Genomic DNA, 24,384 nt, shown 5'->3' with positions numbered 1-24,384 from the left:
GAACTGTACAGAAGGCACATGGCGTAACATGCCGATACATAATTGACGATGTGATGCTGGATGTGTACACTGTCAATAGCATAGAGTGGAATGGTGCTGAAGGGCAAAGAGCAGATCATGTCTGATGTGATACCCTCTGTACCACCCCAACCACCCATGCAATAATATGACAGGTGGCCAGCATGGGATGTGGTGTTCCGTGGCGCACAGAAGCCCAACAAGGGTGCCAGGAAAGGCATGCAGGTAGTCAATGAGTGTGTGAAGCATGTATGTCAAGATGTGGCCCAGTGCCATACTGAATGGCCCAGTCATGGGTGTAGAGATGCAGCCCCATACGTGCAATGCAGTACCATCCATGTGTAGTGTGATAGATGTGGTAGTGTGGTGGTCATGGTGCACAACGTACATGAATGGGCTAGCAGTCACTGATGTGTGCTGCTGCAGAGACATGTAACAGCCAGGTTGGCGGGATACAACAACTACGGTGGTTGGAGGTGACATTGGGACTGTGTTCCCAGACATAACATGTGCATGCCAGTACTATGTATGTGTCCACAGGGTTAATACAATGTCCAGCCAAGGATTGGAACCCTGTAGTGAGTGAGAGTGTGTATTGTTGGTAGGTACCCCATTGGCAGGCAGGATGCCAGCAACATCTGTGTCGTCAATGCCTGCATGACCGTGGTATGCTGCATTGAATGTGGATGTAGTCAAACAGCAGAGACATACCACCACACTGCGTGAGGGCCCACACTGCAATGTCTGGCAGTCATGTGTAGGTAGCTAGCTGTGGTGTATGTCATGCACCAGCAGGACACACCATGACTGTCAAGTGACACACAACACACAGGTGAACAAAACTACCGTGCAACAGCCTGCACATGTGCCCATATAGCGCGTGTGCATGGAACAGGAATACCACTGTGGCGTCTGTGAAAATGCCAGCACCACCATGTCTCAGTGTGGAATAGCATGGTCCCTACCAGTGTGTACATGTAGCAGAAGTGCACTGTGATCACTGTTGGCATAGGCACATAGACTGTCCATTGGACGTGGTGCCATGCCCTCAACAACCTCTGTCAGTGGATGTCAGTAATACCGGCTGTAGTGTGTATGTACCATGCATGCTGCTATGGTTGTGTGCTTAGGGTGTGGCTAGCAGGGATGGTAAGCATGGATGTTCAGCAAACAGAGGGGAGGTGTGTAGGCCTAGCATACAGACACATGTAGGTTTGGTGCATGCTGAGGGTAGTGTAGGTATGGTATGTGTCGTGTAATGTGTCACCCAGCTATGTGTACTGCATGGCCAAGCATGTGTGGAGTGCGTGGGAGTCCATACTAGGGAAGGTCGTGTTGCTGGCAATACATAGCAGTAGCAACTGTCCCAGGTGCAATGTACAGCATGCCACCCTGACTGGCATGTAACCTGTGGTGTACAGTGTCTGCACTGTCGCGTGTCACAATGTGCGTAGTGGCCACAAACATGGGTATCTGAACATGGACCACCTATGATGCAATGTGTCATGGGAAAATACAGTATGTGTGTAAATCACGGTGCGGTGTGGGAACCACCCACCTGTGTGTGTTGCAGTCAGGTATGTGACTGGGAGGTATGATCTGTGTACAATCTGGACTGGCAGGTGTGGCGTGTAGGGCATGGAGGCAGGTCCCAGGCACTGTAGATAAGTGACATGTGTGCTGTACTGTGTGTGCAGTGCTACTGTACAGCACAGTGGAGGGTGTAAGCATTGTCACACATCACTGCATGCTGTGCCTACCTGTGACAGCCCTGCCAGAGACAGACATGTGACACCGCTGCACAGGCAGCATAGCATGAGAAGATGTACATGTGGGCTGCACACCTTAGCCAGATGTCCACCGTCATGTGTGCCCGCGGTAGTGTGGTTCAACACGACTATCAGACTGGACAGACAGCACATGCCTGCATAACAACAGTATGACCATAGTCAACAGTCCCAGTGACAGAGTAGGCCAATGTAGACTATCCCTGCATGCAGACCAGTGGCTACTGGACACCTGGCTAGACACACACCTGGGCGGTTAATTCACCATTGAGCCATCACATGTCCACGTCCATGTGGGCTGTACAATGTCATCACAGGGTGGTCACAATAGCAGGTGGCAAGGCAGACACGGTGTACCAGGTGATGCGTCATGTGTGCATATGTTGAGTAGCACAGCCGTTCACATGTCCGCAACATACTGGTGCACGGTGTATACTGTTACATGATGAATGTAACTGCACTGTCACCCACTACAGGGCCAGCTGGCACAGGTGTGTTGTGACTGGTGTAACCCATGTTTGCACAGGATACACACTGCTGCTGTAGGCAGCCATGCTGGTGGCCACCAGTGATATATGCAGTGGTCATACAAACATACCGTACACAGTGTTCAGGCAGGAATGTAAATTGTCGTGGGCGATGTGCTGCTCTGTGAATCTGGGTGTTTGTTGTGAGTGTGACACGTCCAGGAGACACCATCTGGTGCAGTCATGGTTGTCAACACGGTACACACATCCACAGCAGTCAGAACCCAGTCCGACAATGTGTGTCAGTCACCCTTGTACTGTGTGACACATGTGCACATGGCGGAACACCTCCCACTGTCATCTAAGCTGGCTACATGATGGCTGGAATGTGCTGTAGAAATGTACAATGCTGGTAGCCCAATGAAGTACCTGGAATCAGACACAGTACACTATGTCAGCCATGTAAACCATGCACAACAATGACTGCCCAACAGACACAAACAATGCATTGACACATGGAGCGTGTGCTCATGACAACCCCACCGAGGTATGTTGCACATATAGATGTACAAATGTCATCTATGGCCATAGCATGGATGCAGACACACATACTCCACAGGTAGTACCATGTGATGTAGGTAGGGGGCATTGCTGGTGTATATGTCACAGTAGATGTACACAGACATGTCCTGCATAGCCGTCATGTAGGGGTAGCTGTGGTATGTCACTACTGGACATGCCCACACAGATTACCATGTCCCGCGGGAGATCTGTTCGGTGTGTACCACATGTGACATGCTGACAACAATCTGCGATGTGTATGGCTGCGGTGTACCTGTGTGACAATGTCCGTGATGGGTGCAAAGGCACATAGTATTGTATTGTATGCACACAAGCCCCACATAGCTGCATAGCCTGAACAGACAGTACAAGGAGTGTGTGGGATGATAGCAACCCACAGGTGGAGATGGCTATGGGCGGCCCACAACCACATGTGTGTGTATGCGGTGTTCACGTCCATGACACATGAGCATCTGAGAGGCTAAGCGTCACAGTTGTACAGTGTCGCATGTACATATGTTCAGCAACATCTCTGTATGTCCCACCACTGGCCTGTGGACCGATGGACAACAACCAAATGTGCAGGTATGAGATGTGCACAGCACATCACAGATGCCTACCGTAGAACAGGCCTACCATGTAGACATGTGCACAGTAGGTCTCGCCACCTGCAGTCAAACCGTTAGGTGCCAAACCACACCAATAGTCCGGCCAATGACACAGATGGGCGTGCATGCCTCTGTGTATGTATGTCTGTGAATGGCTCCGGCATAGCAATATAGCCGTGTCACCATTGTGAACAACAATATGAATGGGTTGTATGTGTGAGGGGTGCATCACATGTGTATGGTCAGATCGGCGATACCATCAGTGGGCCTGCTATGTGAACATCCATGTCCCCATACATGGATACCTCTGCTGAGGCCAACACCACATTCACACAGGGAGGGATGGCGGTGTGTAGTGCAGCAGCAGACATGTGGGTGGCAGCGGGCAATGTATGCACACATATGTGTCACCCACATCAGTTCAGGCGGATATCCATGTGCATGGGATAGTGGTGTGTGTACACATACAGCACTGTGTCGATCAACATCCCAGCACATAGCACCTGCCAGGGCTACAGTGTGCGCATGGATGTGTGATACCTGCATGCACCACACACACCCTCAACAAGCAGCGTACAGCATACCCGCTGGAGGCCAGTGTCCACACCATGGTGATAAACATATTGAATGTCCAGATTCACACAGCTATGACCAAAGCAATGGACAGCCACCCTGCCAATACCGGCAGCCCCTGGGTGGGTCACACCCATTGCCATGTATGATGCATACCCTGCCATATCATGCAGAGATGACCAGCAAGGCAGCATGAGCTATCGCAGTCCCACATGGTGCAATGGACCAAGGCACTCTCACTATCAACCATACACAGTAGTAATGTGGTGGCGATGCACCCTGTCATGTTACAGGTGCTGTGTGATGCTCTGCACAATGTGTGCGTGTACATGCTATGCATGGCCTTTCCTGCTAATGTGTCATGGTTACACATTGCTCCATGTCTATCACATCGTAACACAGGTGAGCTGGGGCAAGTTGTCCAGCACGGCTACAGTGCTGTGTGGAAGTACATGGCACAACACATGCACGTGCAGGTGTCCATGTGTATGTGTACAGTGCCGCTGCTGGCGTTCACAATGGACACAGGCGTGATGTGTACTGACATATACACTGCGTACAGGTGAACAGTAGCACAGGCGTCACATGGGGACATATGCCAACTGATACGGACATAGGGGCAGCCAGGTACACATGTCCATGGCAGGCTAACATCTACATGGTGCGTGCACAGTGTGATGGGGTGGCACACAGATATGATGTGACACCCAGTGCTCAATGGTGTGAAGCCACAACATCGGCTGTGTCACCCCACGATGCCCTTCACAGATCACTGTGCAGATGTCGTACATGTCATAGCAATGTATTTCCAACAGTATGCCAGCACAGCAGTGTGAATGTGACCTGCCACCATCATTATGTCTTCCAGATAATGCCACGTTCCGGCTACCACCATTTAGCCGTCAGGACGAGCCGGTCATCATCCCATACCTCCAGAGTAACTACAATGCCCTGTTCAGCCATGTCCCACAGCAGGCACAAGACGGCAGGAGATGTGGGAGGAGTTGTGCAGGAGGGTGAACAGCGTGGGCGGAACCAACCGCACATACCAACAAATCCGCAGGCACTGCACAGACCTGATCCGGCATGCAAGACAGCGTGCGCTGCAATCGCCAGGCAACAGCGTGGGACAGGTGGTGGGCCACCAACACAGCCCCACTCACAGCCACGGAGGAGCTCCGGGTCAGTCGGGGGACACCGGCGGAACAACATGCACAACCACTTGCGTCCATCGTGGAGGTGGGTGTCACCCAAGCTATGAGCCTGGAGCCGCATGGTAAGTCAGTGTTGCATGTATGTATGATAGGCGACGTGGGTGTGGGTGTCATAGTACAACACATGATATAGCAATACATGCCAGGTATATGGCCACACAAGATGCAAACCATTGTATGCTATGTTGTGTTAGCAGACATGTGCATAGCACATGCAACCACACATGCATGATGTGTCATGCACAGTGCTGACCGTGGAGATAGTAATGGCTAATGTGTATACCTTTGTGTAATGCCTTTACAGATGCGTCTGGCGTGTCGCAAGGACAAGGGTCTGTTGCAGGTAAGTCTGTTGCCAGTCAACCGCATGTTCTGCTGTATCGATATTCCCCATGTGTCTAGGCATGACATGCTCACCTGTGTGTGCCCCCGTCACGGTATACAGCTCGCACCACCGACATACACACCACCCATGTACAGTAGATACACCCATTACCGTAGAGTGGTATGACACCACACAACCAATTGGTGTGTTACGTGCATTCAGCTATGCATACAATGGTGTAGGTGTTACACAATGGCTGCATGTGTAGTATGCATTGGAATGCCAGTGCAGTATGGACACAGTACCACAGAGTGAGCTGTGATCTGGCCAGAGCACAGGTGTTACCAATGTGACCCATGCCCTGCATCGGGTGCACATGTTGTGACATGGCGCATGCCATGTCCCATGCGATGTATGTCTGTCTGCAGCATTGTCACACCATGATATGACCTATGCACAACATAGCAGACATACACACTGTCAGCATATCCGTAGAGAATGTGACCGTCACACTAGTATGGGTGTATGTCACATGGGCCACCACAGGGCCGTGTGCACAATGTCTACCACACACAATTGTCAATGAGTCAGACAGACAAGGCCATGGTGGATACCTACAGGCATGTTGCCACACAGCACATCCACAGTGGGTACTCACCATTGCACCCTGTACACACATAGTGGGTTCATCAATGTAGTGGCCCCCTGGACATCTGCTGTAGTACACCAGTGACATGAAATCCCTCTCCCCAGCTACTACAGGTGCCTCCAATGTCCACCATATATGTGCTGCTGAGCAGCTGAACTGACTTACAGACATGGCAATGTAATGCGTCCAGGTCACGCATCGCACAGACACATAGCTGTGTCCTGCTACTGTGCAGTGGCACAGAGCCTGCACCACACACCGTACAGCTACGCACACAGCTCACAGCAAACGTACCTGCACAGACATCACTGTTACACATACATTGTATCTGTACACTGTACACATAACACTGCACCATGACAGCCATCGTGATGTGGTGCATGCGGTGGGACACCATCCTCACATGTCCACATGATACCGCACATGTTTGCGGTGTACATTACATAGTGTTGGCAGCCATGTGTACTCTCAACCTGCCTGCGGCCACACGGTGTATCACGCTGATGCATGCAAACTACCATGAATGTGTGTACTGCATGCCTACTAAATGACACCTGCCTGTTGTACTGTCCCCACCAGGGCAGTGTACATACTGCCACTATGAATGTCTGGTCTGCATTCACTGGTCTGTGTTGTGTGAATGCTGCATGCCACCTGCATTATCACATGCATGCTGTGTGTGTGTGTGTGTGTGTGTGTGTGTGTGTGTGTGTGTGTGTCTGTGTGTGTGTGTGTGTGTGTGTGTGTGTGTGTGTGTGTGTGTGTGTGTGTGTGTGTGTGTGTGTGTGTGTGTGTGTGTGTGTGTCTGTATTGTAACCGATGGTATGTCTTTGTATTGACAGGTGCTGTAGGTGCGTTCCCCTCCTGCGGTCAATCTGATGCTAGTGTCCCCACAGATACTAGTGGTGATGACCATGTGCATGAGGCACAGGCAGGGTCGTCACAGGCAGAGACTGTGCCAGTGGAGAACATTACACATCGTCCCTTTCATCCCTGCACCGCGGTTCAGATGCCGACACATACCCGACACCGATGCCCATAGATGATGGTCAGTCAGCGTCTGTTGTCCCGAGCAGGAATGTGTGGTGGCTGCAGAAGGTGTGGGTACACCGCGATGTTGCCAGTGTAAGGACTGGTGCAGTGCCGCGCAGGCATGTGGCAGGTGCTGCCCGTGGGGAGCACCGCTAGACATACACCTGCCGTACAGGGTGCAGCAGCTGGTATAACCAGGCGCATGTTCCAGACTGTAATGGCGGCGCAGGCGCGTGCGAGCGGCAGAACCAGGAGGGGCAGAGGCTGCAGAGGTCCGCAATCCGTACCCTAAATGACAGCATCCAGGCATTGGCGAATGCACAACAGCATCTTGCCGATGTTCTGGATAGGAGATTAGGCGACATGGCTGGTCTCCTCGACCGAGGCTTGGCCATCCTTGGCGTCGCGCAGTCCGTGCAGGAACACCAGGTAGGGGTGAGGCATAGGGCGCGTGGCGTGTGACAGCAACACCACCTGCTGCAGGTCAGCGTGTGCGTGCCACCTCCCATGCCCACACAGACAGTGATGGTAGCAGTAGCACTGCAGCTGCTACTACACCATCCACACCAGGACAGAGCAGGCCCGCGTGGGCGTGGCCCTGGGCGGCCCCGTCGTGGGCATGTTTCCAGCGGACATGTGACATCGGAGAGTGGACAGTCTGTACCTCCACCCGGTCGTGCCCGTGCGACCCCAGGCAGGCGGGTCGCCGCCGCCGGCAGACACAGTGAGCCGTAACACCTGCACTGTACAGTCAGGGGCTGCCAAGCATACCCGTGTAGGCATCACAGATGACTGAACTGTGTACACACACACCCACACACAGCAGACACAACTGTAGGGCTCCACCACACCCACATGCATTCTACATAGTCATGCCCACTCAATGCACTGGCCCTTACACACACACATGATGTCATCCATTGGTACAGCCCATGCCTGTGGCACACATCACCCTGTGCATATGATTAAGTCTCTGCCGCATAACTGTGAGCCACACCAGCAATGCGGTTAAGCTAACATATTATGATGCACAGGGTGGACACGATAGTGAGAGGTGTGCGTGATACCTGTGTCCGCGTAGTGCGTGCTGTGTATGTTGTGGTGTGTGTGTATGGCTGGTGACAGGTGTGTATGTGATGTGTGTTGTGCACGGACATCATGCAGCAGACATACCATGCAGGACAGGTGCAGCATTCATTGATATGTGTACACAGTATGTGTGGTGGTTACATGTGTAGCACCATGTCGGTGCAGTTAACCCGTTTGATACTGATGGTGTACTGCGTGCCTACTGGGAGCACTGTAATTAGTTCCCCGCGTGTAGTCGTGGGGTACCCACAGGCATGTCTGGCAAAATCAGCATAGCACAGTTACCCACATCCGGCATGGACCCTACATAGGTACATAGGCACACATGAGCGTAACAGGATATGTGCCCTCGACATGTGTGGACCTAGCATGACTGTGTGTGGCATCTAACACCCCTCAGGATGGGGATGCCATATCCATCAGTCCCCAGTCCCTGGTCTAGCAGTGACACACAGAGGTTGACTGGCGCATAACTATAGTCACACATCCACCGTCAGTAGCAGTCCTGGACAAAGGCAGTCAGGGCCTTTCCTTCACATGGCCTGGCACTCCTCCCGTGTCGTACTGTGTGTCTGGCGTTACCCTGTTCCCCAGCACGTCCCACTCATCTTTGGGTTGAGGTGTCTGACAGTCGCTTCTGTGCCCGTGTTAGCATGGGGCCTGGGAGGTGGAATGTGCCCATGTCACCCAGGTCAGACATGGCCGTGTATGTCGGGCACAGATCACCACGGATCAGCTGTGCTGTGCAGATCCACAGCCAGTGTCCCCTTGGCCGTGCACCATGTGACACATGTCCTAGCACCGTCATCCCCGTCTTGTGGAGCGTTTGCGGTCCTTCCGAGTGCTGCAGGCGTCAGGTTAGCTACAGGCCACATGTGCCATTGTACACAGTCATTGCACTGCTGTGTGATGTGTACAGGGGTACAATGAACACCCTGATGTGGTTGCCATTCCATCCAGACCAGGAGGCCACAATGGAATGTCTTCACACCCACATTGCCATTGTGTGTGTTGACAGAGGTTGCCAACAGGTGTGGTAGCCATCACCCTGAACATGTCCACCACCTTTAATGGCGTACCACCTACATGTGACATTGGGACGAACATGTTCTTCACACTGGGTAGGGCTGCACCTTCTCTGGCATCTGGTAGCAGGCCATGGCTCTGGCACCAGTCAGCCATGTCTATGGCGCCCTAGGTGGATGTACGTGTAACATGGGGTGCTGGGTATGTCGGCCGGTCGCGTAGTCATCTGCATACCTTGTCTGCTACAATCCCCTATGATTGCATGCACATTGGAAGGTCGGATGCCATATGGCAGGGTGCACAGGAGTGAGCCCTGTGGGCCTCCACTGGGTCCAGATATGAGTGTGACAAAGCACCTTCAGCACCAACCCTGTGTGGTGTGACCTCCAACCTGTGTGAGAAGCATCGGGTGACATATGTCCCCACATGTATGCTGGCGAGCCTTTACATGGGTCCCATGTGTAGTGTGCTCTGAGCGCTCCCACCAGGTCATGGTACTGTGTGCAAACCCACACATCCCCATCAATGGCCTTGGTGAACACTCCAGACTGGGCGAGCAGGTTAGGGAGGCAGGATCCGCCCTTGACTATGTAGTTGTGGGTATGTTCGGTATTGGCTGTACACGCTATCTGTAACCATGACCACCTGTATGGACCTCCACACAGCTTTGCAGACAACACTTGTCAAGCGTATAGGGTGTGGCTGTTGACAGTCCATAGGAGCACTACCCTGGCATAGTGGGACCACAGATGCCATATGGCATCCATTGGGGACATAGCCCATAGTAAGGCTAACATGACACAGTGGCGCATGTGTGGGCGAGGGCCTTAAAGAGGATGGGTAGCACACAGCCAGGAAACCATCGGTGCCCATTGCTGGCGTGTCAAGCGCCATAGAGATATGGGATCACCCCAGGCCATATGACATGTTTGGGAGGATACACTCTGGTGGGATGGATATGTTCCCTGTTGGGGGATGTATGCATGGAACATGTCCTGTGGTATGCAGACAATGTCTGTGGGTGCAGTGACTGTTGTACCATTCTGGACCATTTCCATGCAGGTCTGTGTGCCCCAACCATGTCCTTACCACAGTTAGGGAAGGCCCTGTGGTTGTCTCATGTGCCCTCTGCAGTACCACTCCCACGGCGGACCTGGATGTTGGTATGTGGGGCCGTATGGTCGCGCCGGTATGAATGGGTGATGGTTTCCCTGGTACTGTCATTGCCCTGCCATGTAGTAGCTCCAACTGTTGATGTACAGGTAGTCAGTGGCTGCGGTCCACCACACCATGTGCCTACCTGTGGTGGACAAGGGCCTGATGTCATCATGTTTGCCTGTCGCAGACATGCATGTGGGTGGTCATGGAAGGCATTGGTGGCGTTTTCGGTCTGGCCTCTGTTCAACATTGGCATGGAGGACATGTAGGGTACCACACGGTCATATGATGTGTGTGGTTTCCTGTGGAGAGGTCATCACTGAGGTCCCCATGCTGGTGTTGGTTACAGTGAGTGGATGACCAGTGGATCCACTATCACGGTCTTGCATCACCATTGAGGGCTGTACATCCTGTGTGGGGCATATCCTCACCATGCGTGATGGGCAGAACTGTCAGACATCCCCTGGTATGTATGGTGCATGGCTGTTTAACAGTGGCCAGGTGTGTGAACACCTGGGACTGCTGGCGTACTGTGTTGTGCCATGGGTAATGTTCCCAGGCTATGTATGGGTGGTTCATGTCACCCAAAGCGGTGCTGTTGTGAGAGCATGCCCACTCACCAGTGTCCTCAGGACATCTGTGAAGGTATCCTGTGTTTGTGAGGGTTGTCTGTAGCATGCAACAAACTGTAGGCCAGTCCTACACATGGTTAATTGCACCTACATATTCCCGCAGCAACAACAACGTCTGTGGCATGACCGGGTTACTGTTGTGTGGCGGAAACACAGGATGGTCCGCATTCCGCCACCCATGCCGTCGCACCATGTGTATGCATGTCTGATCTGTGCCGACTCTAAGTGTCTGAGCATGCCCAGTAGGCAGCTGTGTAGATAGACACACAGCACAGTGCACACCGCGGCCGTCTGCAGTAATACCCGGGTGCATGCCTCTATCCCCTACATAGCGGCCACGTCTGTGGCATGGCCAGGTTTCTGTTGTGTGGCTGGACACACCTGACGGTCCACATTCGCCACCCATGCCGTGCGCAACATGTGTATGCATGTCTGCCCTGTGCGAGTCTAAGTGTCTGAGCATGCCCAGTATGCAGTGATGTACTGATCAGTAGTTACTTGTTATTCTGGACTGCAGCACTATCGTGTTACTGTTCGCCGACCTTGCTATGCTAACGGTCTCCGTGTCTGCGCACTCTGTCCGAACACCCCACCCGGCGCATTGCCTTTGCAAATGATACCACTCACGTAGGGGTATGCCTCCTGACAGCGCTCTGCTCAGTAAACTCGGTAGCGTTCTGTAAATGCTTCATACTGTAGTGTGTTCATGTAGATAGGCGTAGGTTCGTCCCCGTCCTTTCCGTGTGTGTGTGTGAGTGTGTGTGAGTGTGAGTGTCTGTGTGTGTGTGTGTGTTTCCAGCTCGTCTGCGACTGAATATGCTTTTAGGCGGCTCCGCAACACATGCCTTGGCTATTGCCACCTATTGTCTTGCGGCTGGCGTCAGCAGCCTACAAGTATGCCTGTGACAGCGTTCTGTTTAGCAAACTTCGGTAGCGTTCTGTAAATGCTTCATACAGTAGTGTGTTCATGTAGATAGTCGTGGGTTCGTACCCGTCCCTTCCGTGTGTGTGTGTGTTTCCAGCTGTCTCTGCGACTGATTATGCTTTTAGGCGGCTCCGCAACACATGCCTTGGCTATTGCCAACTATTGTCTTCTTGGTGATGTCAGCAGCCTACAAGTATGCCTGTGACAGCGCTCTGTTTAGCAAACTTCGGTAGCGTTCTGTAAATGCTTCATACTGTAGTGAGTTCATGTAGATAGGCGTAGGTTCGACTCCCGGCCCTTCCGTGTGTGTGTGTGTGTGTCTCTGTGTGTGTGTGTGTTTCCAGCTGCGTCTGCGACTGAATATGCTTTTAGACGCTCCGCAACACATGCCGTGGCTATTGCCACCTATTGTCTTGCGGCTGACGTCAGCAGCCTACAAGTATGCCTGTGACAGCGTTCTGTTTAGCAAACTCGGTAGCGCGTTCTGTAAATGCTTCATACAGTAGTGTGTTCATGTAGATAGTCGTGGGTTCGTACCCCGTCCCTTCCGTGTGTGTGTGTGTGTTTCCAGCTGTCTCTGCGACTGATTATGCTTTTAGACGCTCCGCAACACATGCCTTGGCTATTGCCAACTATTGTCTTGCGGGTGATGTCAGCAGCCTACAAGTATGCCTGTGACAGCGCTCTGTTTAGCAAACTTCGGTAGCGTTCTGTAAATGCTTCATACTGTAGTGAGTTCATGTAGATAGGCGTAGGTTCGACTCCCGGCCCTTCCGTGTGTGTGTGTGTGTGTCTCTGTGTGTGTGTGTGTTTCCAGCTGCGTCTGCGACTGAATATGCTTTTAGACGCTCCGCAACACATGCCGTGGCTATTGCCACCTATTGTCTTCGCGGCTGGCGTCAGCAGCCTACAAGTATGCCTGTGACAGCGTTCTGTTTAGCAAACTTCGGTAGCGTTCTGTAAATGCTTCATACAGTAGTGTGTTCATGTAGATAGTCGTGGGTTCGTACCCCTTCCGTGTGTGTGTGTGTTTCCAGCTGTCTCTGTGACTGATTATGCTTTTAGGCGGCTCCGCAACACATGCCTTGGCTATTGCCAACTATTGTCTTGCGGGTGATGTCAGCAGCCTACAAGTATGCCTGTGACAGCGCTCTGTTTAGCAAACTTCGGTGGCAGCGTTCTGTAAATGCTTCATACTGTAGTGAGTTCATGTAGATAGGCGTAGGTTCGACTCCGGCCCTTCCGTGTGTGTGTGTGTGTGTGTGTTTCCAGCTGCCTCTGCGGATACACATACTATTAGGCGCATAACACATACCTTGCCTATTGCCAGCTATTGTTTTGCGGGTGATGTCACCAGCCTAGAAGTATGCCTCTGACAGCGCTGTGCTCAGTAAACTTCGGTAGCGTTCTGTAAATGCTTCATACTGTAGTGAGTTCATGTAGATAGGCGTAGGTTTGACTCCTGGCCCTTCCGTGTGTGTGTGTGTGTGTGTTTCCATCTGCCTCTGCGGATACACATACTATTATCGCTCCGCAACACATACCTTGCCTATTGCCAGCTATTGTTTTCGGGTGATGTCACCAGCCTAGAAGTATGCCTCTGACAGCGCTGTGCTCAGTAAACTTCGGTAGCGTTCTGTAAATGCTTCATACTGTAGTGAGTTCATGTAGATAGGCGTAGGTTCGACTCCGGCCCTTCCGTGTGTGTGTGTGTGTGTGTTTCCAGCTGCCTCTGCGGATACACATACTATTATCGCCGCAACACATACCTTGCCTATTGCAAGCTATTGTTTTGCGGGTGATGTCTCCACCCTAGAAGTATGCCTCTGACAGCGCTGTGCTCAGTAAACTTCGGTGGCAGCGTTCTGTAAATGCTTCATACTGTAGTGAGTTCATGTAGATAGGCGTAGGTTCGACTCCGGCCCTTGCGTGTGTTTCTGTGTGTGTGTTTTGCAGCTGCCTCTGCGGATGTACATGCTTTTAGGCGGCCGCAACACATACCTTGCCTACCAGCGGCCATTCCTGTCACGGTTGTTGTCACCCACCTGTACATGTGCCTCTGCTGGTGGTGTGCTCGGTGGTCCACGTGGCGCATACCATACCTGTGTTATGCGTTTGTGCGGTTGGGTATGTGGGGTGTGGTCAATCACCATCGTGCCACATGTGTGTGTGTGTCCATGCTCCCAGCTGCATGGGTTCATACGGTATGGCTTTGAGGTTTCGCGTAACACCCATATCCTGGCGCCATCCTTGTGTTTGTGGATGGTGGGACGCAGATCGGGTACTGCTTGTGTGCTTCTTCTGGTCGGCGACCTCCGTAGCGTGTTCTCCACGTGTACCCTACTATGGTGTTGTGGGTTGCTGCTGTGTACATTACACTCACGGGCCTGCGGATGTGCTCGTGTGTACCTCTTTCTTTGTATATCTATGTACCTATGTTGTGGCCGTGCCGCTGCTCTCCCATGGACAGCCGTCTTCCCCATGTATCGCATATTTGCACGGCTGACACATATAACTGTGGTACTTTGCATATCCACACATTGTCCATGCACTGTCCGTATTCCAGAACACCTCATAGACATCGCTGGATTACATGGCAGACAGCTATCCTTGCTGTCCTTACACTTTACCCATACATGACATACACCTTGTGTGTACTTGCCTATTTATGGTGTGTGTATGTCTATGTGTGCTGTATGCATGGCGTGTGTGTGTCCCACTATAGCCATGTGTGCAGCTGTCGCCACTATGGGTATCCTTGTGGCCAGCTGTCACATGTGCCGTCTGCACATACCTGCAGACTGTACTACCCCTGCGGCAGCGGCCTTAGATCGGCGGTGCCCTAGGCTGTGGGGCTACATGGCTGCGCCAGCACAACACATGGTGCACCCATCTTGATATACCTCGTGACCGCCTACTAGACAGGTGGCCCTACTAGGGCAGCGGCCTGGGCAGCCGCGGGATTGGCGTATGCCTACTGACGACTATGGGCACATCACAAGGCACCGTCTACAGTCGGTGTTTCACGGCGTCTAGGGTATTACACCACAGGAGGGACCTCCACAGCTATGCTGAAGAATGCGTATGTAGATAGATTAGTAGGTGGAGGTTTGGCCACACACCAGGGCTGACCGATGGATAACTGTTGAGGCATCCTTTGTGAAGCAGGTGGAGCAAACACCCGTAACGGGAATGTAGTGTAGATGCAGATGTAGGGTTAACATACATTTGTCTACTCTGTCAGTTCTGTACCATTGTATTACAGTGATATGCTATGCATATCTTCCATATACATTGTTAGGTCTCTGATTGTTGAGGGTCGGCATAGTACAATATCATGTAATACGTGTGTTCATAGGATGCCTTCTGAATTGTTGACAAGCGTGTGTGTCGTTAGCAGTCGTCTGTGCTTTCTATGCTGTGGCTACATGTTCATTGTTCGCATAGAAAGTGACAAATGGAAGTGTCTGGTGGATACTTAAAGCCTGGATGCTCCCATGTTATGTAATGCGTCTCCACGGGGCCTACGGGTGATAAGCGCATACATGTCTATGAAGAACCTTTGGATACCATGTGTGACCTGCCGTGCACGAAATGTTTCGTTGACTGTTCCATCTACCTATGTGTGACATGGTTTGTGGCCATAGGGTGCCAGCGGGTCTTTATTGTTGAGCAGGTGTTTTCCATGGTCAATTGACATCAATCCTATTAATCCACTGAAGGATGTCTTTCATTGGTGGGAGCGCCATGGTTCGACCATCGTATGTCTTTCCCAGCTGACGTTGATATTGTGCCATTGGTATGGTTCTACAGGTCACCCATCTGTTCTGGTGTATGGGCGTGCGATCCCCATTAATGTGCTGGCGGATTAAGTGCCGTATACTCCGGTATCTGCCCAGCGGTCTGGCTTTGTATGGGGAGTGTCTACTGTAGTCCCTATCTGTATTTCCTGGGTTATGCCTTGTAACAGCTGTGGGATTCCCCCAGGTTTGCAGCTATGGGTGCCATCTTGGCGTACGTTTGTCCATCTATGGGAACTGCCTACTGGACACTAGTATAGGGCTGTACACATTACACAGCTGCATTCTGCATTTTCCGGGGATGATTGCCATTATTAGTGCGAATGCGCATATGCCATGCCACGTCCCTCACGAGGCGGGACAGCGAATCATCTGCCAATCCACACGAGACCCATTTTGCATACCCACGATCCCATGTCTGCAACACTTTCGACAGTACCCATTGCACATCCTTCATGTGATGCGGGAATGGGATGTGAGCATGCGTCTATTGACACGACGAGCTGGGGAGTCCTATTCATATGTCCTGCATTTCATGGACACTTGTCATCACCCTTGTACTGCGCTTGTGGTGCCCATATCTACCTGTGCGTAGTCACGGCTGTCACTTCTTCTGGTTACGCACGATAGCAGCCTGTCGCCAACACCTATGGACAAATATGTGGGTCCTACTATGGACACCGATGTGCATATGTAAAGTGTAGAACATGTTGGACCGTGTCCATTCGGCCAGTGGTTTTGACTGCGCTGTATGTTCCCCAGTCGCGGATGTCTGTTTGCCTACCCATGTTATGTAGTGCTCACGGAACCCGTGTCCTTCCACAATTAACCCATATGGTGTTACTGTAGTCCTGCAGGTTGGCAACTGCTTTAAGTAATCCTCAGAGGTCCCATTGTGAACTATCCGCCACTGTATTGCCATAATAACACAGCGGTACATGTAGAACCTATTTATTCATGACAGGATGTTCTTTATGAGTGGGAGCGCCATACTTTAAGCATGCTATGACCTTCCTAGTTGGCGTTGTTGGAGTGCCATTAATATGTGTTCCACAGGCGCCCGTATGTTCAGCGGTGGAAGCGGGTGATCCCCATACACTTGCTAGCAGCTTGGTTGCTGTATGCGCGGGATTACGCGGCTGGATGGATGTCTATGGAGTGTGTCTACTGTTGTTTCCAGCTGTATTTCCTGTGTTATGCCTTGCTACAGCTGTGTTATTTCACCAGGTTTGCTATTCTGGGTGCCATCTTGTCCGTACGTTTGTCCAGCCTTGGGAAATGCCTACTGGACACTGGTGTATGGCTGTACCCATTTCACACCTGCATGTTGCATTCTCCGGTGGATGATTGCCATTATTGGTGGGGGGTAAGCCATGTTCTGTACCCACATCCCTCCCAGGCGGGACAATGGATCCTCTGCCAATCATCTCCGACACCCATTTCTGCATACCCAAGATGCCATGGCTGCAACCCTCGACAGTAGCCATTGCAAATCCTCCATGTGTGCGGGAATGGGATGTGGACGCACATGTGTGGACTTTTTCAATCTGTGGATGTCTGTGCATATGTCCCTCATTTCATGGACAGGTGTCATCAACCTTGAACACGCTGGCGGTGCATTTCTGCTGCTGTGCCGTAGTCACGGCTGTAGTTCATCTGGGTCTCCTCGCAAAAGGAGAAATTTTTGGGTCCTACAATGGACACAAATGTGCATATGTAAAATGTAGAACATGTTGGACTGTGTCCATCTGGCCAGTGGTTGTGAACGCTGCTGTATGTTCCCCAATCGCGGATGTGTGTTTGACTACACATATTATGTTGTGCTATGAAACCCGTGTCCTACTACGATTAACCCAAATGGTAATGATGTCATGCTGCAGGTTGGCAACTGCTTTAAGTAATCCTCAAAAGGCCCAGTAGGGCGTATCGCCACTGTATTGTCAATATAACACAGCGGAACATGTATACCCTATTTATTCATTTAAGGATGTTAGTTATATGCGGGAGCCAGTGTTGAAACATCCTATGACCTTCCTAGTTGAAGTTGTTTGTGTGCCATTAGTATATGTTCCACAGGTCGCCCATTTGTTCCGCGGTATGGGCGAGTGATCCTCATGTTGTTGATGGCAGATCCAGTGCCATATGCGCGGTATTCGCGGCAGTCTGTCTTTGTATGGGGAGTGTCTACTGTAGTCCCTATCTGTATTTCCTGTGTTATGCCTTACTGCAGCTGTGTAATTCCATCAGGTTTCCAGTTATAGGTGCCATCTCGGTCGTACACTTGTCCATCCATGGGAATTGCCTACTGGACACTGATATAGGGCTGTACAACACTCACACCTGCTTTTACCATTATCCGGTGGATGCTTTGCATCATTAGTGGGGAGTAAGGCCGTGCTATACCGCATCCCTCCCGCGAGGCGTGACAGCGGATTATCTGCCAAACAACACCGAGCCCCATATTTGCATACCCAGGATCCCATGGCTGCAACCCTCCACGGTACCCATTACACATCCTTCATGTGTGCGGGACTGGGATGTGGACGCACTTCTATGACCACGACAATCTGGAGATTTCTGTTCATATGTCCTGCATTTCATGGACAGTTGTCCCCAGCGTTAAACACGCTGGTGGTGCATATGTCTAGCGGTGCCGTAGTCACGGTATGTACTTTCGGATTGGCTTTTCTGGCATACTGGCAAAACAGTCAAATTTTGGAGTCCTACAATGGACACCGATGTGCATTTGTAAAGTGTAGAGCGTGTTTGACTGTTCCCATCTGGCCAGTGGTATTGACTGCGCTGTATGTTCCCCAGTCGTGGATGTCTGCTTGACTACCCATCGTTTGTATGACATGGCCTATCTATATCCACGTGCTGGTATCGTAAATACAGCAAACCTTGCGTCCTGCCCATCTTCATAAGCGACATTATGGAACATATATCGGCTGAAACAGACACTGTCAAATCGATAGACTCCACAGTGAAAGGATACTGAGCTGTCTCAACTACTAACATGGGGCACCGTCGAATGCGGATGTCATGACATAGCCGTCCCTAATTCACTTCCTTCAGGGTCGGTTTAAAGCGAATTAATCAATAAACCTGCTCATAGTTAGGTGGACAGTGCTCCAAGTCTTGATTATATCGTCACTTATACTTATCAGTGTTCCATGCCTTACTTCATGGAAACAATAACAGGCAACAATGTGTTAATATATCTACAATATTGGTAAATACAATCAGTATCCGGACACATAGTTGATAATTGGTGAGAGTGCACCTTAGGATGTAGTGTGTTGATCAGGTTATTGTATATCGATGTGTATATTAGTAGCATTACGATAACAAAGCATGGAATCAATAGGTACTATTTAAGCATATATTTCACAATTATGAATGTAAGCGTGTGGAGGAGACATCCGTAACCTTCCCTGGTTCCACTGGATCACACCGCGCTGCGTACACTTTCGCATGTCGGATTGTGTGTTCTGCGCGCGCACATGCATATCCGTATTCCGTTTATATATGTTTACAGTGTCTGTGTGGTTACGTGTTTTGCGTTACTTGTGACTATTCGGTAACATATGTCTGATCCGGTTGGCGGGCGTGTGCAGAAAGCACTTACAGCTTTATATATGTAGCGGTCTTTGCAGCATGGGCGCTTTACGTGCACATCTATATGTTCTATAGTCATGATTCCAGCGTGACTGCAGTCACGTTTGAGACTACTGTGACCAGTGCGCGTCAGCTCTTCGTTGCCAGTAATATGCCTACCCGTGGCACCTATGTACATTTACATATCACCCCCGCACACACGCGTCACAGGCATCCATTCCCCTGCTGGGAAAGGTGCGGTACTGCATGTTGAACATTCCTAATTCCCCTCGCTCATGGCCCAGGATGCATATGTCGTCACCACAGGGCTGTTCAGATGACAGCTGCTTATATCCCATATGCATACAGGCCTTGATTGTCAGGGTGTTGCTGTGGTGCTTTGGGTTTGGTCTTGTCCGCCCACTATGCGGGACCGCCCTGACCCTGTCTGAATGTTAGATGAGTCACATGGAGCGCGTTTTGTCCGTGTCCATGGTACTATATCACGGCCCCAATTAGTCTTAACCGTGTCATCGAATGTCCGGTGTATCCGTTGTAGATCTCGTTATACTAATTGCACTGCGGTCTGATCGAACTAACCTACTGCCATTACTAACCCTCCGTATGTATGGGCTGTGTCGCAATATTACAAGGGTTTAACATTGCGTGGCGGCGTTCACTGAGCCACAGACATGTCCGTTGCTTTTTGGCCGGTTCGCTGTGCTACACACATTTAACATGGCGTAACAGGTTGAACAGCTCGAACCACGAGGACATCGGGTTGTCCGTCGTTGTCTATTATTGAATGTCTCTGTGGAGTTTGTTTCACAAAGCGACACATTGTCGGCATTGTTAGCGGACATCTCGCGCGAATGCGTCCGCACCGGCGGGTGGCGTATGTCTGCCTTTGGCGGCGAACAGGCATTATGCTGTGCCATTATGTCTGGGGATATATGGTTTCCTTCCTTACGTAGATGATGTGCCATACTAGCAATGACCCTAGCGATGACCAGCGTCTAGGTGTGGGTACTGCTGTATTACCCGAGAAGAGTGGCCTTAGGGTAAGTGGTGACCTAGGCAGAGGTTGCCACCGATCGTCACCGCTACCCCCTCCTGGTCTACCTACACCAAATAGAGTCTGGAAAGGTGCCCGAGTATAGCAACACCCTAGGCGGCTACCTACTTGGCCTATGCCTAAGGCCGGCTATGTGTGTGGTCCCTTGGGCATCGGACTCGGGAGCGTGTGCGTCTGCCGTTGGTATGTCAGCATTACCCACATCCAGCCCCAAGGCAGTTAACACAACATCCATGGGTCCACATGGTGTCCCAGCTGTGCACTCCGGGAACTCTATGGGGAATTTAACCCACGCCGGACAGCTGTGTAATCCTAGCCTCACCTCAGGATCATTACCTGAGTAGTAGCACAGGGCGACTGTAGTCACACTCCACATAGATGGTGCCTCCACTGACCCTGGGTATTACCATACCATTAGTTTGACAAGCCTTATCTGCAAAGCCATGGAGATGGATCATAATGGGACACATAGATGAGGACATAGGGGACCGCATACTTTGGATACAACCCAGTTTAGCTTGGTCATAGTCAGATCATGCCCTTTACCGTGTTTCACTTTGTAGAATCAGTCACCAAGGCCATTGCTGAGGGTAAACCAGTCCATACAGCCTACCTCAACCCGGCAGAGGCCGTCGACACAATACCCCTCGGGTATACTTGATAAACCCGTCATCTTGAATGTAAGTCCATACATCGCGCTGTGGGTTGCAAGCGGGCTAGGTCACAGAACACACATGGCCATAGTTGCTGGCGCCATGTCATACTCACAGCCAGTCACAGGTGGTGTCCCATGGGGCTCAGTCCTGGGTCCACTATTTCCAGCATCTCGTTTCCAATGTACCGCACACACAGGGGTTATGGGTGACAATGTTTGCATCGACTGCAAACCCGGATGCCAGGTCAGACACACATCTGACACAGATATCCTTCAGGAGTGCCTCACAGATGTGGATAAGTGGTACCAGAGACATGTCCTACAGCTAAATGCCAGGAAATGCATAGGCATACCCGCCGGGATGAACAAGGTTACCCGAGCTACCATATAGGTGGCAGTCCACTGAACACGGAGGGTTACCAGTGATCTGGGGACCGTGTTGTTGTTAACCGTTCGTTAGACACACATGTTGCTAACATAGTTGGGTAGACCTTCCACATTGGCCACATCATCATGAAGGGATTCACATCTAGATCAGGGAGGTCATTGTCCCCTTGTACTCATCACTCAATAGACCTATGATTGGGTACAATGCCCGTTCAGAATGTATCTGACCCAACACCTGCAGCAGCTGGAAAGGCACCAACAGTTCTTCGACAAGCGGATGCAGGGTCTCAGGTATATGTGTTATACTGACCGACTGAAAGGATTCCAGCTGTATACAGTTGCATACCACTTGCCCAGAGGTGACCCGTGCCTGGCATGCGGCTAGGTCGAACAGATCTGATGACTATGCTTCCGCGTAAATAAGGTAGTTCCCTCAGTACCACAAGGGCAGCTGGCGTACACCTTGACACTGTCATTAATCGAACGTGTTGTTGGGACGGATTCATCACCCAGACAGTCACTATGCTGTGGAGCGACATCCCAGTACATGTGAGGGCAAGCACCTCGCTGGCCTTCTGTTAGTATTTACACATGGATGTCTGCATTGATTTCTTTCTGTAACCTTGTAAATGAATGTTACATTAGCACATTGTGAATCTTTACATTTCGTTGGTCTATTTTACAGTACTCATATTCATACGGTTTATGTGTATATATTATGGTTCATTCATATTACTAGGTGTCTGCAGTTCTGTTAATATATTGGCACAATCCGTAGGACATATACATGTAGCTTACACAGTCAGACATTTGGAAAACATTTTATGTTGGTTCATGTTTCATATATGTACATATATTTCCATTTTCCGATGAATACTGTACCTTTGAACAATGTCTGTTGTCCTCACTGTGTGGGATGTGTAACCCAAGTAAGGTTTGTTCGCTTGTCTGCCTTTAAGGCATGTAATTAGTACCTAGCACATCTAATGTACCAACCAATTAATGCTTGTAAATTTAGTAGGTTGGACTACATTGTATGTAGTCTGAATAAGTCTGCTTATGAAGCAGGCGAAGTGTGCTCAATACACTATGGTGACTGCCTTTAATTCTTGGTGTGCTCTGGTTGGTCACTGGCGGTCCCTACAGTACCTCGTCTTTGCTTTGGACTTCATCGGCTGGTTGTCTGTGTTTCTTGTATGGAGAATGTCAACTGTAGTCCCTATGTGTATGAGTTGTGTAATGCTTTACTACGGCAGTGTAATTCCACTGGGTTTGCATTTATGTGTGCCATCTTAGTCATACGCTTGTCCATCCATGTGAATTGCCTACTATACACTGGTATGGGGCTGTACACATTTCACACCTGCATTTTGCATTCCGCGGAGTATGGTGTGCATTATTAGCGGAGAGTGACGCATGTGCTACGCTGCGTCCCTCCCAGGCGGGACAAAGGATTGCCTGCGAAACAACACGAGGCCTGATTCTACATACCCAGACTCCCTTGACTGCAACAGTGGACAGTACCCATTACACATCCTTCATGTGTGCTGCAGTGTGATGTGGGCGCAGCTGTATGGACCCGATACCCTGGGTATTTCTGTGCATGTGTGCTGCAGTTCATGGACAGCTATCATCTACATTGAACAGCTTGCGTGCCTATGTGTACCTGTGGCGTGGTGGCGACAATTAGATCACATGAGTAATGCAGGAAGCTAGCAGGCATGCTCTGAACAGAATTTTGGGTCCTACAATGGACACCGATGTGCATTTGTCAAGTTAGATGTTGCTGGACTGTGTCCACCTGCCCAGTGCTTTTCACTGCTGGTGTATGTTCCCCAATCGCGGATGTCTGTTTGACTACCCATTCCACATGGTGCTACATAACCGGCTGCGTTAGTACTGTGAACAAATGACATACATCCAAAGATGGTGGTTACCAACTGCTTCATATAAACCTCAGACATCCCAATGGGACATATCCGTCACTATATTTCCAATATAACACCACCAGAACATGTTGCTTACCTATGCATTCATGTAACCATGTTGTCTTCGTAGGTGGGAATGCCATAGTTTACACATCCTACGTGCCGTTGTGTGTGTGCCATTAGTATGTGTTCCACAGGTCGCACATCTGTTCCGCTGTATGGTAGCGGGTGCTCCTCAGTCTGTTGCTGGCAGATTGAGTGCTGTGTGCGCCGGTGTTGGCACGAGAGTCCGGCCGTGTATGTGGAAGGTCAACTGTGGGCGCTATGTGTATGTCCTGTGTCATGCCTTACAGCGGCTATGTCATTTACCGGGTTTGCAGTTGTGGGTGCCATCCTGGCCATCACGGTGTCCATCCATGACAATTGCCTACTGGACACTAGTATAGGGCTGTACACATTCCACACCTACATTTAGCATTCTCCGGGTATGTTTTGCATTATTAGCGGGGAGTAAGGCAGGTGCTACGCACACATCCCTCCCACAGGGCGGGAGGAAGGATTGCCTGCTTGAAACAACACCGAGCACAGAGTCTACATACCCAGAATCCCTTGACGCGACAATTGACAGTACCCATTACACATCCGTCCTGTGTGCGGAAGTGTGATGTGGATGCAGTGCTATGGTACCGGTGCCCTGTGTAGTTCTGTGCATCTGTGCTGCATTACATGGGCAGCTATCAGCAACATTAAACACGTTTGCGGTGCATATGTGTACCTCTGGCCTCAATGAGTTCACTTAAGTGTTGAAAGAATGCGGCATTCCTGTCTTTAGACAAATTTTTGGGTCCTACATTGGACACCACTGTGCATATGTAAAG

This window comes from Protopterus annectens, chromosome 13.part0, assembly GCF_019279795.1.
Source record: "Protopterus annectens isolate FY-2018-M chromosome 13.part0, PAN1.0, whole genome shotgun sequence".
NCBI classification, from domain to species: domain Eukaryota; kingdom Metazoa; phylum Chordata; order Ceratodontiformes; family Protopteridae; genus Protopterus; species Protopterus annectens.
The sequence above is the reverse complement of the archived record's forward strand: the minus strand, read 5'-3'. Positions refer to the sequence as shown.